At 45.7% G+C, this 18240-nt stretch overlaps 1 pseudogene; it reads right to left on the bottom strand.

Moving 5' to 3' along the window:
- The window catches only part of LOC102428731, an 18709-nt pseudogene extending 2005 nt beyond the window's left edge, over nt 1–16704 (bottom strand).
- Nucleotides 16705–18240: the final 1536 nt, after the last annotated feature.

Raw genomic sequence — 18240 nt, forward strand, 5'->3', positions numbered from 1 at the left:
CCATTCACCATCCAGCAATGGGAGCCTGACGGCCAGGGGAGGGACCAAGAGATCAGCCATTGCTGCCCGCTTGCCAGCCCCACCACTGCTGCAGGTTGCCCTCTGTGTGTGGAGCGACCAGTGGGGTGGGGGCCTTGGCCTGGCACCACCTGCATCCCCTGCCACCCACCCCAGCTCCCGTTTGCCATTGGTGATTGGAGCCTGCTGGCCGTGGAAAGGGACCAAGAGGTGATCAGTGCACCTCATAGTGACTGGTCAAGTGGTCGTTCTGGTCGTTCTGCCATTATGGTCACTGGGCTTTTATTATATAGGATGTGAAAGACATGTTGCACTATGAGTTCTTAAAGAGCAGTTAGTCAGTCAGTGAAGTGTTTTTGTTTTAATGCTGATGGCCAACAGTCTCCACAAACCTCCCCAAAGGGATGAACTAAGCAGGAGCCTTCAGAATCCACCTTTCCACCAGTAAGTATTTCTCAACATGCAGGGGGAACAGACTGTATCAACACCATCTAAGTATCTTTAAGGCCTAGGCTCCTAGGTCCTAAAATTGTTGGGAAAGGGGTCAAAGAAGCCTTCCTTTTTCCTAAACTCCCCAGTTGAGTATTTTTTTTTTTGTAAGAGAACATTTATTTTTGAAATCACAGAGGTATAAGAAGTAATTTCTATAAGAAATGGGCTTAGGAAACAGGTTATAGAGGTAAAGGAAGGGCCCTTGGAACTTGGGAGTGAGGAAACTAATGGTAAAACACCTGGGGAAATGGGGGAGGGAGAGTGCCCCCAGCTGAGTATCTTAAACACAAAAGTTTGAGGACCACTGCTTTAGGTGATTTTGGTACATACAGAAAGTTTTCAATCATTGCTTGTGAACGCCATTGTATTTTTTTGTATTGAGATATAACTGACATATAACATTGTATTAATTGTAGGTGTAAAATATAATCATTTGATATATGTCCCTTGGTATCTACCGATGCTTCCAGGACCCTCTGAGACACAAAAATCTGTGGATGTCCTAGTCCCTTAAATAACCTATGTCCAATCATCTCTATAGAGTACTATATTACAATGTGAACGCAATGTAGATAGTTGCTATACTGTATTGTTTAGGGAATAATGGCGGGGGGGGGGAATCTCCAGATGCAACAATTGTAGGCCTAACTACATAATATATGTCAGTAACAATGTAACTTTTTGAATATTTTCCATCAGTTGGTTGAATCCTGTGATGTAGAACCCTGGGACACAGAGGGCCACCTGTATATATTGCTAAATAAGTTGAAGTTTAGTTAATATCCATCATCACACATAGTTAAATTATTTTCTTGTGATGAGAGAGTTTAAGATCTACTCTCTTGCTTTGGCCAGCTCTGTTTATTAGAGAGCTTAGGGAGCTCTGTTGACTAGAGCATCCTCCCCATATTCCAAGGATCCCTGGTCAGGGCACATACAAGAATCAACCAATGAATGCATGAATAAGTGGAACAACAAATCAGAGTTTCTCTTGCTCCTTTCTTTTCTCTAAAATCAACCAATACATAATTTTAAAAAAACCTACTCTCTTAGCCACTTTCAGATGTATGATACAGCAGTGTCAACCACAATCACCACCCTGTCCATTACATGCCAGGATTTGTTTATCTCATAACTAGAAGTTTGTATCTTTTGACCCCTTACACCCATTTCACACACCTTCCCCAACTATTGTGTTTTAACATGGACCCAAGAAAAGTTCCCCTGCAAGGAGGAACTATAAAGCCTAAAGCATCACTCTATGTCCAAACTCCAGCTGTGGATTTCAGGCATTTTGTGGCTCCCCAAGAGTGAGAAGGCAAAGATGCACCTTGTCTTGGGTGGTGAGTGGGGCGTTTTCAGTTATGAGCTCCCTGCACAATGTCCGTTCTTACTGTTTATTAAAAGTCATGTGCTCTTCTAAAATTAATTGGCTTGCTGACTCAAAGGCCGAAATATATAAATACTAGAGGCTCTGTGCACAACATTTATGTACTAGAGGTGGGAGGAGGGTTCCTCAGCCCAGCCTGCACCCTCTTGCAGTCTGGGACCCCTTGGGGGATGTCCACCATGGAGATGGGGCCTAAGCCAGCAGGCAGACATCCCCCTAAGCTGGCAGTCAGACATCCCTCACAGAGGCGAGAGAGGCTCCTGCCACCACTGCTGCACTCGCCTGTCGTAAACCTGACTTCTGGCTGAGCGGACATCCTTAGCATTGCTAAGGAGGTGGGAGAGGCTCCCGCCACCACCACGGTACTGGCAGCTGTCAGCCTGGCTTGTGGCTGAGCAGAGCTCCCCCTGTGGGAGTGCACTGACCACCAGGGGGCAGCTCCTGCATTGAGCGTGTGCCCCCTGGTGGTCAGTGTGTGTCATAGTGAGCAGTCATTCCCAGTCGTTCTGCTGTTAGGGTGAATTTGCATATTACCCTTTTATTATATAGAATAGAGGCCTGGTGCACGGGTGGGGGCCAGCTGGTTTGCCCTGAAGGGTGTCCCAGATCAGGGTGGGGGTTCCGCTGGGGTGCCTGGCCAGCCTGGGTGAGGGGCTGAAAGCTGTTTTCAGGCTGGCCAAGCCCCCTAGCGGGGACCCTCACCCCATGAGGGTGTGGCCAGCCTGAGTGAGGGGCTGAGGGCTGTTTTCAGGCTGCCCACTGTGCCTTCAGGGTGGGGGGGTCCCGCTGGGGTGCTTGGCCAGCCTGGGTGAGGGGCTGATGGCTGTTTTCAGGCTGTCCACTTCCCCCAGGGACCCAAACTTCCAGCCTCTCCTTTTTTTCTTTTCTTTTTTTTCCAGGGTGGCCTGGAAGCAGGTATCTGGGACTTATTTATGTTCTATAATTGAAACTTTGTAGCCTTGAGCGGAGCCCAGGGCGGGCCAGACCAGGTGGGAAGCTTGGCTTCCTCCATTGCCGGGGGCAACCCAAGCTTCCTGCTCGCCCCAGTTCCATGGCCACGGCCATCTTAGTTGGGTTAATTTGCATACTGACTTCTGATTGGCTGGTGGGCGTGGCTTTTGAGTGTAGCAGAGTGATGGTTAATTTGCATCTTTCTCTTTTATTAGTGTAGATTTTAAGAAGAGTACTGCGCCAGCAGCCTCCTGGCCAGATGCTGGTGGAGCTGCTGTGCCGTCCTGGTCTTGGGTATTCCTGAGGAGTCCAGTGGTCAGGCTGGGAGCCTGTCAGAATGCACACCTAGAAATCCCAAAAGGTGGGAAGGAGCATGGGGAGACAAAGGCACTATCCACTGTGCCAGCAGGTCTCCAGACCACAGGTGCTGAGGGAATGTCACATCCACAACAGAATAAGAGGGACATGTACATTTGGTGAAATGATGACCGTGAGAGCCATGAGCTCTGGATGTTTTTATTTTTATTTATTTATTTATTTATTTATTTATTTATTTTAAAATATATTTTATTGATTTTTTACAGAGAGGAAGGAGGAAGGGAGAGGGATAGAGAGTTAGAAACATCGATGAGAGAGAAACATCAATCAGCTGCCTCCTGCACACCCCCTACTGGGGATGTGCCCGCAACCAAGGTACATGCCCTTGACTGGAATTCAACCCAGGACCCTTCAGTCCGCAGGCCGACGCTCTATCCATTGAGTCAAACCGGTTAGGGCACTCTGGATGTTTTTAATACAAATTGCAAGGTCAGGAATTTCTGCCTGGAGGACAAATCCATCCCTTGCACCCGAGGTTAGTGCTAAATTCCCCACCAGTTTTACTTTGCTGTAACCACCAGAGGGCAACAAGATGCTTTCGTTGCCTGCAGATCATCTGAGTTCAGCCCTAGGTTATAAAATTTATAAAACAACAGGCTTTCCACCTGTGCTGCTCTGATCAGGGAGCCACAGAGGGCATGCGCGCCCAATCCACATGTGCCAGAGTTCCCACCCCTGGCCTCCTTGAACTCCTCTTGCTCTCGCCTCTCACTGCTGCAGGGTACAGGCCCCAGGGCTGTGCACACCTGCATCTTTATTTCTCTTGTCATTTTTTTTTTAGTTTAATTTTTATTTTTAGAAAGAGAGGAGGGAGGAAGAGATAGATAGATAGATGGATGGATAGATAGATAGATAGATAGATAGATAGATAGATAGATGAGAGAGAGAGAGAGAGAGAGAGAGAGAGAGAGAGAGAGAGAGAGAAATCCATGTAAGAGTGATCTGCAACCCCAGCATGTATCCTGACCAGGAAGCCAACCAGCAACCTTTCAGGGTGCATGACGATGCCCAATCAACTGGGCCACACCAACTAGGGTTCCATTTTTAAAAAGTATTTTTATTGATTTCAGAGAGGAAGGGAGGGGAAGAGAGAGAGATAGAAATATCAATGATGAGAGAGAATCATTCATCAGTTGCCTTCTGTACACCCTACACTGGGGATTGAGCCTGTAATGTGGGCATGTGTCCCCACAGGAGTGGGAATGGATTGGGAATCAAACCTTGATCTCCTGGTTCATAGGTTGATGCTCAACCACTGAGACACACCGGCTGAACTCTACCCTTCCTTCCTTCCTTCCTTCCTTCCTTCCTTCCTTCCTTCCTCCCTCCCTCCCTCCCTCCCTCCCTCCCTCTCTCCCTCCCTCCCTCCCTCCTTCCCTCCTTCTCTCTCTCTTTCTTTCTTTCTTTCTTTCTTTCTTTCTTTCTTTCTTTCTTTCTTTCTTTCTTTCTTTCTTTCTTTCTTTCATTTCCTAAAGGTACAGGGCTGACTTCAACTGAGCATGTGCCCTCTTGTGGACACACGTTGCCTCTTCCGCACATCCATGTAAAAAGGAGTCAGGGTGACATTCCTCTTCTGCTCCTTTGCTTTGCAAGAGCAAAGGAATGGAAAGGACCTTTTCTCCTCTTTTGTTTTTCTTCTTTTTTTTTTTCTTCTTCCCCTCTCCAGTCCTTCCTTCCTTTCTTCCTTCTCCTTCTTCCCTTCTTCTTTCCAACTCCCTTCTTCATCTTCTGTTGTCCGTCTTTGTACTGAATCAGGGATTGAAAAGCTCTGGAGAGGAGTTCTCAAAGGAGGCCAGGAAGGTCAACCTTTAGTGTTGTGACTTTGGTTAGTCTCATGGTGTTTGTTTTTATTATTATTTTTTAAAAATTTAAATCTTTGTTGTTGAAAGTATTACAAATGTCCCCGTTTCATGGTGTTTTTAGAGTTGCTTATGACAATTTTGTTCGAAGGAAATAAACTACAAAACTTTAGTACATTAATTGTTTTATATATAGCACAGGCACAAATGTGAATATTGTATCATATTATATTAGGACCCTCTATAATTGAGGTTGTATCTTTCTAGATATATGATTATCTCTTTCAGATATTTGGGGGAATACTTTTGTGGATACTGAAAAATAAGATATTGCCAACAAAAACTCTTTTTTCTCTTTTTCTGTGAAAGAGAAGCTAAGGGACTAGTTGGCATAAGGAGCCAAAAAAACCTCAATTTCCTGCCTTGTTTGGCTTTTATTGTCCCAACAGCTTGAACTAAAATTAACCTCTAGATACAATTAGCAGGGTAAGCATCCTTGAGAAAGTATATGTATCTATCCTGTCCTTTAAGCAAAGACATGTCTAAGTAAACATCCCGGGGCTCAGACTTGTTTGGTGGAAAAGTCAAGGTAGTGGCTGCCATCTTTGGCAAGGTCCCCTAGAGGCCTCTGACCTTTCAGAGAATCCTCCTTCCAGACTTTCCAACCAAGTCCCATGCTTCCCCACAAGACAGCTGCTGAGACTGCCCCCTGGTGGGGGTGTGAGCTTCAGCACAAAGGCAGGAGGAGTGGCAAAATTAGTCCTTTACTGGATTTTGGGAAAGACCTTGTTATTTAGGCTAGACTCTTGAACCTAAGCTTTCATGACTGAAGCTTGCTTCTACAGGATCTGTTGGTCTCTGCTGCTTCCCATCTGACTAGAAAAGACACAGCTTTCTGTGTGCAGCCTTTTATGGCTTATGTGATAGTTACCATTTGAGATCCTATGAAATACCAAGCACTCTATATGAGGTATATTACATGTGCTATTTGACAAATAACTCCATCTTCCTGTCACCCCCCAAGGTGTAATTGACATAAGATTAGTTTCAGATGTACACAAGATTTGTATTGGTATATCCTACATTCCTAGTTTTTATTCCTTTATATATTTTTTTTCTTATTTTTGATACATTCCCGTTTTTAAGGACCAATAAACCAGTACTTAAACACAGCAATTATTCATAGTAAAATGTTGGAATAAAAATTCAAAGCCCCCCCCCCACTTTTTATTGTCTAAAGTTTTTTTAAAATATATTTTTATTGATTTCAGAGAGGAAGGGAGAGGGAGAAAGAGATAGAAACATCAATGATGAGAGAGAATCATTGATTGGATGCCTCCTGCACGCCCCCAACTGGGGATCGAGCCTGCAATCTGGGCATATGCCCTGACCGGAAATCGAACCAGTGACCTCTTGGTTCCTAGGTCAACGCTCTACCGCTGAGCTAAACCCGGCTGGGCTATTGTCTAAAGTTTTACATATGTCCCTTTTCCCCCCAATTGACCTCCTCACCCCGCAAGTCATTTCAACCCCGGGCAAGCCCCCACTGCCCCAGTGTCTGTGTCCATTGGTTATGCTAATATGCATGCATACAAGTCCTTTGGTTGCCTCCCCTATTTTTAAGGTAATTAAAATGCTGAGAAAGTTATGTGTAGGGCCTTCTATCTTGGGGAGTTCTCTCATACTGAAATTACCATGACTGGAGTCATTTTTTCCATGGAGAGTCATGGTACTTCAGCTGTGCTTGAAAGCTAGTTTATGTGGTACTCAACCAGTTCTGCTAGACTCCATATTAATTTTGAAAAACCAACACTTGGATTTGAGGGAAACATCCAAGTGTGGATCTTTCTAATTACTAGTATGGTCTTTTTTTCTCAGTTTTTTTTTTAATTTCAAGAAAAACGATCTTAAATATAATAATGTTACATGCAATAAACATTAATATCTCAAGAAAAATGATTTTAAATATGATGTTACATGCAATAAACACCAATTGTTCAAGAAAAATAATCTTACATATAATAATATTACATGCAATGAACATTAATATTACAAGACTAAAGGTATTTTAAGTATAATAATATTACCAAAACTGTACTAACATAGTATGATATCACAAAAGTTGTAGGAGCCCTAGCTGGTTTGGCTCAGTGGAAAGAGCATCAGCCTGTAGACTGAAGGGTCCCAGGTTCGATTCCTGTCAAGGGCATGTACCTTGGTTGCGGGCACATCCCCAGTAGGAGATGTGCAGGAAGCAGCTGATCGATGTTTCTCTCTCATTGATGTTTCTAACTCTCTATCTCTCTCCCGTCCTCTCTGTAAAAAATAAATAAAATGTATATTTAAAAAATCAAAACCTTTAAAAAGATAAAAAATAATAATAAAAAAGTTGTAGGAAAAATTAAAAATATGAAAATAACAGGATTGCTTTTATTATATTCTAGAACATTTCCCCCCCTCTGGTTCTATTTTTGTTCATCAGTTTATGTTGTTCATTATATTGCACAAATGAGTGAGATAATATGATATTTATCTTTCTCCAGCTGGCTTATTTCGGTTAGCATGATGCTCTCCAGGTCCATCCATGCTGTTGCAAATGGTAAGAGTCCCTTCTTTTCTACTACAGTGTGGTATTCCATTGTGTAGATGTCCCACAGTTTTCTAATCCACTCATCTGCTGATGGGCACTTAGGCTGTTTTCAAATCTTAGCTATTGTAAATTGCGCTGCTATGCACATAAGGGTGCATATATCCTTTCTGATTGGTGTTTCTGATTTCTTGGGATATATTCTTAGAAGTGGGATCACTGGGTCAAATGGGAGTTCCATTTTTAATTTTTTTGAGGAAACAGCATACTGTTTTCCACAGTGGTTGCACCAGTCTGCATTCCCACCAGCAGTGAAGAAGGGTTCCTTTTTCTCCCCATCTTCTCCAGCACTTGTCATTTGTTGATTTGTTGATGATAGCCATTCTGACAGGTGTGAGATGGTACCTCATTGTTGTTTTGATTTGCATCTCTCAGATGATTAGTGACTTTGAGCATGTTTTCATATATCTCTTGGCCTTCTGCATGTCCTCTTTCCAAAAGTGTCTATTTAGATTCTTTGCTTATTTTTTGATTGGATTGTTCATCCTACTTTTGTTAAGTAGTATGAGTTTCCTATAAATTTTGGAGATTCAGTCCTTATCAGAGATAACATTGGCAAATATGTTCTCCCATGCAGTGGGCTTTCTTGTTGTTCTGTTGATGGTTTCTTTTGCTGTGCAGAAGCTTTTAATTTTGTTGTTGTCCCATTTGTTTATTTTCTCCTTAGTTTCCATTGCCCTAGGAGATGTATTGGTAAAGATATTGTACAACATATGTCTGCTATTTTGCTGCCTATGGATTCTTCTACGATTTTTATGGTTTTCTGTCTTACATATAAGTCCTTGATCCATTTTGAGTTTATTTTTGTGTATGGTGTAAGTTGGTGGTCTAGTTTAATTTTTTTGCATGTATCTGTCCAATTTTCCCAACACTATTCACTGAAAAGACTATCTTGACTCCATTGTATTCTCTTGCCTCCTTTGTCAAATATTAATTGAGCATAATGGCTTGGGTCGATTTCTGGGTTCTCTGTTCTGTTCCATTGGTCTATACGTCTGTTCTTGTGACAGTACCAGGCAGTTTTGAGAACAGTGGCTTTATAATATATCTGTATATCTGGTATTGGGATCCCTCCAACTTTGTTCTTCTTTCTCAGGATTGCTGCAGCTATTCGGGGTCTTTTTTTTTTCTTTTTTTAAAATATTTTAATAATTTTTATTTCTTAAAGTATTACAAAGAGTATTACATATGTCTTCTTCCGCCCCCCCCTTGACATTCCCCCGGCCCCTACAACCCGCCCCCCCCGCCCCGTGTCTTGTGTCCATTGGTTAATCTTATATGCATGCATATAAGTCCTTCAGTTGATCTCTTAATCCCCCCCCCAAACCCTCCCCAGGCTTCCCACTGTAGTTTGACATTCTGTTCAATGTTGCTCTGCTTCTGTATCTACCCCTGTTCATCAGTCTATACTGGTCCCCTTTATTTGTCCCAACCTCACTGGAGTAGTCTCAACCTCACCAGGGCCGTCTGAGCCTCACCAGGGCTGTTTCAACCTCACCGGGGCCGTCCCTACCTCACGGGGGCCATTTCAACCTCACCGGGGCCGTCCCGACCACACCGGGGCCGTTTCACCCTCACCGGGGTTGTCCCGACCTCACCGGGGCCGTTTCAACCTCACCGGGGTCGTCCCTACCACACTGGGGCTGTTTAAACCTCACAGGGGCCGTCCCAACCTCACCAGGGCCGTTTCAACCTCACCGGGGTCGTCTCTACCTCATGGGGGCCGTTTCAACCTCACCGGGGCTGTCCCTACCACACCGGGGCCGTTTCAACCTGACCGGGGTTGTCCCTACCTCACGGGGGCCGTTTCAACCTCACAGGGGCCGTCCCTACCTCACGGGGGCCGTTTCAACCTCACCGGGGCCGTTTCAACCTCACCGGGGTTGTCCCTACCACACTGGGGCCGTTTCAACCTGACCGGGGTCGTCCCTACCTCATGGGGGCCGTTTCAACCTCACCGGGGTTGTCCTGACCTCACCGGGGCCGTTTCAACCTCACCGGGGTCGTCCCTTGCACACGGGGGCCGTTTTAACCTCACCGGGGTCTTCCCTACCACACTGGGGCCGTTTAAACCTCACAGGGGCCGTCCCGACCTCACCGGGGCCGTTTCAACCTGACCGGGGTCGTCCCTACCTCATGGGGGCCGTTTCAACCTGACCGGGGTCGTCTCTACCTCACGGGGGCCGTTTCAACCTCACAGGGGCCGTCCCTACCTCACGGGGGCCGTTTCAACCTCACCGGGGCCGTTTCAACCTCACCAGGGTTGTCCCTACCACACCGGGGCCGTTTCAACCTCACCGGGGCCGTCCCGACCTCACCGGGGTCGTATTGTTCTCACCGGGGCTGTCCCGACCTCACTGGGGCCATCCCAGCCTTACCGGGGAAACAGGAAGTTTGGCCCTCTGTCCCCTGCCTGCGGCTCCCCACCAGACAAAATCTCCAGGCGTTCCTGGTGGCTGAACATCCAGCACTCCTGCCCTCCACCAAGTGCACAGACTGCCTGTCTGCTGTCCCCCAGCGCCCCACAAGAGACTGGAACCAGTGGGCATGTTTGTGTGCTTGCTGGTACAGCGGTTCCACAGTGCCGGCCCAGTCAGGCCCAGCCCCGGCCTGCCCCGGATCCGACTCTGCCCCCCGATTGCGTCCCTCCCAGATGCAAGGAGCTGAAATCTGCAGCCTGCTGGGATGGGCTCTGTACTTGGTGCCTCTGCACATCCTACTCAGTCTCAATGCGCTTCTTTCTATGCGAGGAGTTGAAATCTGCAGTTTGTTGGGTTGGGCTCTGTACTTGGTGTCACATCCTACTCAGTCTCAATGTTCTTTCTCTCCTTCCAGTTGTAGAGCTTCCACTGGGCCAACTTTCCCATGGTTCTGTATGATAGGTGTTTGTCTGATATTTGGTAGTTTCGATGTTGTTGTGTGAGGTAGCCTGCACAGGTCTCTTCCTTATGCCGCCATCCTGGTTCTCCTGGGCCTGCTTCTTGAGTGTGTCTCCCATGGCTGCGAGCAGTTGAAGTCTGCAATTTGTTGGGATAGGCTGCAAAAGCGCAGGTGGGTCTTTTTGTGCACCTGGCACAGCTTGGATGGGGATGTAAATTGATTAGGGCTGAGTCTCAGGGAGTCGCCATGGCGGAGCAAATAGCACTGGCTGAGTCTCCGCGGCCCCTTGAATCTCTGCCAGGGCTTTGTGTCCCCCAGTGCCGGCGAGCAGCTGTGCAACAGAGTCTCCCTCGCTTTCTGATGGCTGCAAGGCCGTGCTGCCTCTCCCCGTAGGGTCTGGTGCCTCATGATCCCGCCTGAACCAGCTCAGTGGATTTGAAAGTTTGCAAAAGCAAAGGCGTTTCTACTTGTGAGTCTGGCACAGCCCAGATGGGAATGTAAATTGCGTAGGGTGGGGTCACAGGGAGTCGCCGGGGCGGAGACTCAGCGGCCCCTTGCCTATCCAGGACACCAGGACTTTGCGTCCCCCAGTGCCTGCGAGCAGCCGAGCGCCAGAGCCTCCCTCGCTTTCTGACCGCTGGAAGGCCGTGCCATCTCTCGCCTTGGGGCCTGGGGCCTCAGAGACCCGCCCGAACCAGCTCAGTGGATTTGAGAGTTTGTAAAAGCACAGTCATTCCCTCTTGTGCCTCTGGCACAGCCCGGAGGATAGGGCGGGGTCACAGGGAGTCGCCAGCATGGAGGAAATAGCGATGGCGACGTCTCTGCGCCCCTCGCCTCCCCGGGACACCAGGACTTCTTGTCCCTCAGTGCCGGCGAGCAGCCGTGCATCAGAGCTTCCCTCGCTCTCCGACCACTGCAAGGCCGTGGCCGCCTCTTCCTGTGGGATCTGGAGCCTCAGAGACCCGCCCCGAGCAAGCCCAGAGGATTCGAGGGTTCGTAAAAAACCGCGAATCCATTTGCAGCCCGCCTGGCGTGTGACTGCATACCTCTAGTTTTGGTGCCTCCGTAGCTCCCACTCAGTCTCACTGCGCTTCTTTCTTTTCTTCCAGTTGTAGATCTCCCACTGGGCCAACTTCCCCATGGTTCTGAGTGGTGGTTGTTTACCTCATAGTTGATAGTTTCAATGATGCTGTGAGAGAGCAGCACGCACAGGTCCACTCCCTATGGCGCCATCTTGGTTCTCCCTTTTTTTATTCTAGATGAATTTTTGGAGAGTTTGTTCTAGGTCTGTGAAATATTCTGTTGGTATCTTAATGGGAATTGCATAGAATCTATAAATTGCTTTGGGTAATACGGACACTTTAATGATGTTGATTCTACCAATCCATGAACATGGTATATTCATCCATTTGTTTATGTCTTTCTCTATCTCTTTTTTCAATGTCCTGTAGTTTTCCGAGTACAGGTCTTTTACCTCCTTAGTTAAGTTTATTCCTAGGTATCTTAATTTTTTTGGTACAATGGTAAATGGGATTGTTTTTTAAATTTCTCTTTCTGTGAGTGCATTGTTGGCGTATAAAAAAGTCATAGGTTTCTGGGTGTTAATTTTGTATCCTTCTACATTGCCAAATTCATTTATTAAGTCTAGTAATTTTTTTATGGAGTCTTTGGGGTTTTCTATGTACAATATCATGTCATCTGTGAATAATGACAATTTTACTTCTTCTTTTCCAATTTGGATGCCTTTCATTTCTTCTTCTTGTCTGATTGCTATGGCTAGCACTTCTAGTACTATGTCAAATAGGAGTGGTGAAAGTGGGCATCCCTGTCTTGTTCCTGTTCTTAGGGGAAATGGTTTTAGTTTTTGCCTATTGAGTATGATGTTGGCTGTAGGTTTGTCATATATGGCCTTTATCATGTTGAGATATGTTCCCTTTAATCCAACTTTGCTAAGAGTTTTTGTCAAAAATGGGTATTGGATTTTGTCGAATGCTTTTTCTGCATCTATTGACATGATCATTTGATTTTGTCTTTCAATTTGTTTAATTGATGTATCATGTTTATTGATTTACAAATATTGTACCAATCTTGCTTCCCTGGAATAAATCCCACTTGATCATAGTGTATGATCTTTTTAATGCATTGCTGGATGCGATTTGCTAATATTTTGTTGAGAATTTTAGCATATCAGTCCACCAGGGATATTGGCCTGTAATTCTTTTTCTTTGTAGTGTTTTTATCTGGTTTTGGAATTAAGATAATGCTGGCTTCATAAAAAGAGTTTTGAAGTGGTCCTTCCTCTTGAATTTTCTGAAATAGTTCGAGGAGTATAGGTGTTAATTCTTCTTTGAATGTTTGGAAAAACTTTCCTGTGAAGCTGTCCAGACCTGGGCTTTTGTTTGGTGGGAGCTTCTATTTCATCAGTTGTTATTGGCCTGTTCAGGTTTTTTTATTCTTCCTGATTCAGTTTTGGGAGAATGTATTTTTTTTTTTTAGAATTTTGTCTATTTCATCCACATTGTCCAGCTTATTGGCATGTAGTTGTTCATAGTATTTTCTTACAATTCTTTGAATTTCTGTGGTGTCCTTGGTTACTTCTCCACTTTCGTTTCTGATTTTATTTATTTGGCTCCTCTCTCTTTGTGTCTTGATGAGCCTGGCTAGAGGTTTATCAATTTTGCTTATCCTTTCAAAGAACCAGCTCTTGGTTTCATTGATTTTTTGTATTGTTTTTTAGTCTCTATGTTATTTATTTTATTTTATTTTTTGAGGGGAAAAATACCAAAATTTATTTTCCAACAGTCAGCATCAGCAGGTAAAACTACAAGGTTTTCTCTGTAGATCGTACATTCACAAGGCCTAACAGTGAGAAAGCCTCTGGCATATCCTCTGTAACAATATCCACTTCACAGTGTAAACAGGTTCTAGTATTGTGTTCATTTACAATTTCAGAAGGAAAGGCACAACTTGGCAAAAAAAAAATAATTTTTTTTATCCTGAAGTCAGGTGCAATAACTCAGACCAACTTTTGATACACGTTTTGATGTACATTTCCACATTGAGGGGAAAGACTCAGAAACCAGGGTCTTTCCTTCTTTTTCCTCGTTAAACCATCAGAGCAAAGTTTCAGCATTTGCTTATTATATATGCAAGAAAGGGATTAAAAAAATCACAAAACATCTTGAAGGTCCAGCCGCTCCCACCAATACATCAACTCTTAGGTTTAAGACAGGGGCTGGGAACACTTTCAGCGGTCATAAAATAGGAAAAGAGAGACTAAAGCTACAAAAATAAAAAATAAATGAGGTAGATAAATTAAAGCTTTCATACCCAGGACTCACCTGTTCCAACTTCGTAACCTTCATGCAGTACTCACGGGGGAAAAGAATCTTCACAATTACTTGGCATAAGTCACATCAAAATTTCTACAAAAATCAGTATGTGAACTTCTTATCAGAAACATGCCCTCCATGAGTTTCTTCAATAATGAAAGATTCATTTCTTCACTAGAGTAGGCACTGGTGAACTAAATCAAGTCACCTGAGGTCCCCTGCTCAGGTGCCCACCTGTCCTGGTGTTCAGGAAGGCGGCATCTGGAAGCAGGGAAGACATTGGCACTCTTGGGGATCCAACTGAACTGTATTTCAACAAGCAGCAACACACACATTGACTCCAGAGGGACTAAGATCGTCCATTGGAGGGCATCCTACTCACGGTCCCAAGGTGGAAGGAATTTTGTAACTCCACACCTTAGTTAAAAATAAAAAGGAAAGTACATTCAAAAAGGAAACAAAACAAAAGATGGGTGCAGGGTTGAGGGACATACAAAGCAGGTCACCAAGGATGACAGACCTAGTCCATTTACCCGCACACAGTCCTGGAAGTATGCAGCTCCCCCTCCCCAGTTAGGCTAAGCAGTTTCTTTCCCATCGTGGTTTAGTAAGTTCCAACTTGAAACAGGGGACAATCTTTGGAAATAGTTCCTCTAGCTTGTACAAAGTTTTCATATATACAGTTTGTCTCAAGTAATGAGGCCACTTTGCAAGACCCGCTTCTTCCAAAATTAAAAAAAACAAAACTAGTCTGTGTTTGTTTGTGTGTGTGTGTGTGTGTGTGTGTGTGTGTGTTTGCAAAGCAGCATAGCAACATCATGATTGTTGGACGTGCCTGAGGTTGTGGTCACAACTGTAAACATTTGCACATCAGTAAAAAAATAAACAGGAGGAGATGGGTTTTTAAACAACAACAACGATGACAAAAACAAAAGATCCAGTTCAAGCGGTCACTCTGCATTTCTCCTTCACACGGGCTCTCCCATTGCTTAGCTGACCGCAATCTGTTTTCCTCCAGGAAGTGAGGGAACTGGAGTTTGGGGACGCTGTTAGCAGGACCCGGCTTTTCCACGTCGCTGCTAACTGACTGGGAGCCATCAATCTTGGAGACGGTGGTGTTGCTGACAACGGAGCTGGCACCTAGGGACACCGGGAGAGTCGGGATGCCTCTGCTCTGGATCACCGAGATCTCGTTGGTCTTCATGGCCAGACCACCGTTGAGCATGATGGTATACTGGTTCCACACAACAGGGTCCACGTTCACTGAAGGGGCCATGATTTCCTTGGGAAACACCTCTGGGACCCTCTTTGTGTCTGTTCCTAGAAGAGCCATGGTGTTCTCGATGGTCAGCTTCCTCCTGCGGTGCACAGAGCTGTTGTTGGCACCATGCGTCATATAGTGAACCTTCAAGTTGCCTTTGGTGGTGAAAGCTCGCCCACATATGTTACACACGAAAGGCTTCTCCCCAGTGAGAGTCCGCTCATGAATCTGGAGGGCACTGGCTGACGAGAAGTTCTTCCAGCACCGCGTGCAGGCGTGCTGCTTGCCCTGGCGGTGTGGCTGGGCCGCCAGCAAAGGTGCCATGCCTGGGGACATGGTTGCGGGTCCAAATGCACCAGGAACTTCGACTTTGACATAGGTTGGCTGGGCTCGGACAAATGCTGATGGGAGACTGCTCCGACACTTGTGCCTGTAGAGGGTGGCCTCGTCTTTGGGTTTGACATCCACCGGGGACACGTTGGGTGGCTTCCCTTTCCCTTTCTTAGACGCGTCTAACGCCACCGTGGAGAAAGGGCTCTGGAAGAGCACAGAGCTTGGGGTCAGGGGTAGCAAAGCACAGGGGATGTGGTTTGGGAGCACCCTTGTCTCATCCGGCCTCAGGGCGAAGGACAGCAGCCCCGGGGACACCGAGCTGGTGGTGGAAGGGATGCTTGTGTGAGGTAGCTTGGCTTGTTTCAAGGTGTCCAGGGACAGACCTTGGCTTCCAGCTTTCTGGCTGAGCAAAGCCACAGCTGCAGAGACCTGCTGGGACACTTGGCTGCCTAAGGTCTTCAGGGTGTCAGCTCCCGCTGCACCAGAGTGGAGGGCATGGGCGGCCCACATGTTCCCCTGGACTCGGATCTGCTTGGTGAGCTGGATCTGCTGTAGCTGCTGCTGCTGCAGACACAGGATCTGCTCCAGGACCCATGGGATGCTGTTGGCACCAGGCAGGGGGGCGGGCAGCGCCTCCGTGCTCCACTGATTCACTGCCACCTTGGTGCCCCGTAGTGCTTGAAGAGTGACGTTAGTGTTGGCCACTTTGCCTTTGGGTAAATAGCTTAAGTCCTGGGCTGTGGGTGGCAGGGCGGGCTCCATCTTTAAGTACAGGACAGACTCCGCCTCTGGCTTCTCCTTCATGTCCCCTGAGCTGCTGCCATTCTCCCTGTGACTGTCCTTAATGCTTGGACTGCGTGGCTGGTGGCTCAGCCCAGTCCTGGAGAAGTCTTCGGAAGGCATCGGCCCCTCGCTGTCGTTCATGATGAGGACAGGTGGGTGTTTAGTGCAATTTTTCTTATGTTCTAAGAACTCAGAGACGCTGAAGAACTCTCCGCAGCATTTCTCACAGATGTGAGTCTCCTCCTGACGAGGCCTCTTTACTGTCGCTCGGTCCCCATTCATGTCATCACCAGTCTCCGGGTAGTTCACTGAAGCACCCGGCTTCCCTGCCGCCAGCGCTGTTGGGGCCGGGAACCCGGGGCCAGCTGGGGCGGCAGCTCCGAGCCGCGGTCCTTCTCGGTGTTGATGGGCTGGGGCTTCGCCTGCTTGCGCCTCAACATGGTGTGAGCATGGGGGCGCCGGCGGGGCCTGGGCGACTCGCCCGCTCCCCGGCCAGTTCCGGGCTTGGGGAAATTTACCCGCCTCTTGCCAGAATGCGCATGTCCCAGTAATTTATGTTATTTATTTCTGCTCTAATCTTTATTATTTCCTTCCTTCTCCTTACTCTGGGCTTTTCTTGTTGTTCTCTTTCTAGTTCTTTAAGTTACAGGGTTAAATAGTTTATTGCTGATTTTTTCTTGTTTTTTACGGTATGCCTGTAGTGCTATGAACTTCCCCCTCAGGACTGCTTTTGCTGTGTCCCAGAGATTTTGTGTTGTTGTGTGTTCATTTTCATTTGTTTCCAGGAAGTTTTTGATTTCTTTCTTGATCTCATTGTTAACCCATTCCTTGTTTAATAACGTGATTTAGCTTTCGTGTTTTTGAATATTTTTGGGTGTTTTTACTGTAGTTGATTTCTAATTTCATTCCACTGTGATCTGAGAAGATGCTTGATATGATTTCAATCTTCTTGAACTTGTAGAGACTTGTTTTGTGTCCTAACATGTGGTCTATCTTTGTAAATGATCCTGTGCACTTGAGAAGAATGTATATTCTGCTGTGTTGGGGTGAAGTGTTCTATAAATGTCTATTGAATCCATCTGATCCAGTGTGTCCTTTAGAGTCTCTGTTTCCTTGTTATGTTTTTGTCTGGAAGATCTGTCCAGGGAAGTCAGAGGGGTGTTAAAATCCCCTACTATGACTGTATTATTGTCAATCTCTCTGTTAAAGTCCTCTAGAAGTTTTTTAAAAAAATATATTTAGGTGCACCTATATTGGGTGCATAATGTTTACCAGGGTTATATCCTCTTGTTGGATCGATCCCTTTATTATTATGTAGTGACATTTGTTATCTCCTCTGATGGCCTTCATTTTAAAGTCTATTTTGTGGGATATGAGTATTGCTACTCCAGCTTTCTTTTCTTTTCTATTTGCATGGAAAATTGTTTTCCATCCCTTCACTTTCATCCTGTGTGTGTCTTTTGTTTCAAAGTGGGTCTCTTTTAGACAGCATATACTCGGGTCATGTTTTTGTATCGATTCAGCTACCCTACACCTTTTGATTGGAGCATTTAATCCATTTACATTAGGGTTGTTATTGAGAGGTAATTATTTGTAACCATTTTAATTCTTTATAGCTAGATTTCTCTCTCTATTTCTTCTTCTCAGCAATCCCTTACAGCAATCCTTTTAGCAGTTCTTTTAATGCTGACTTGGTGGTGATGAACTCCTTTAGCCTTTTTTTTTTGTCTGAGAAGCTCTTTATTTGACCATCTATTTTGAATGATGGCCTTGCTGGATATAGTAATCTTTGTCTCAGATCCTTGCTTTCCATTACCTTGAGTACTTTCAGCCATTCCCTTCTGGCCTGTAGAGTTTCTGATGAAAAATCAGGTGTCAGCCTTATGGAAGCTCCTTTGTAGGTAACAGTTTTCTTTTCTCTTGGTGCCTTTGAGATTCTCTCTTTATCTTTAATTTTTGGCATTTTAATTATGATG

This window comes from Myotis lucifugus, unplaced genomic scaffold (assembly GCF_000147115.1).
Source record: "Myotis lucifugus unplaced genomic scaffold, Myoluc2.0 scaffold_302, whole genome shotgun sequence".
NCBI lineage: Eukaryota > Metazoa > Chordata > Mammalia > Chiroptera > Vespertilionidae > Myotis > Myotis lucifugus.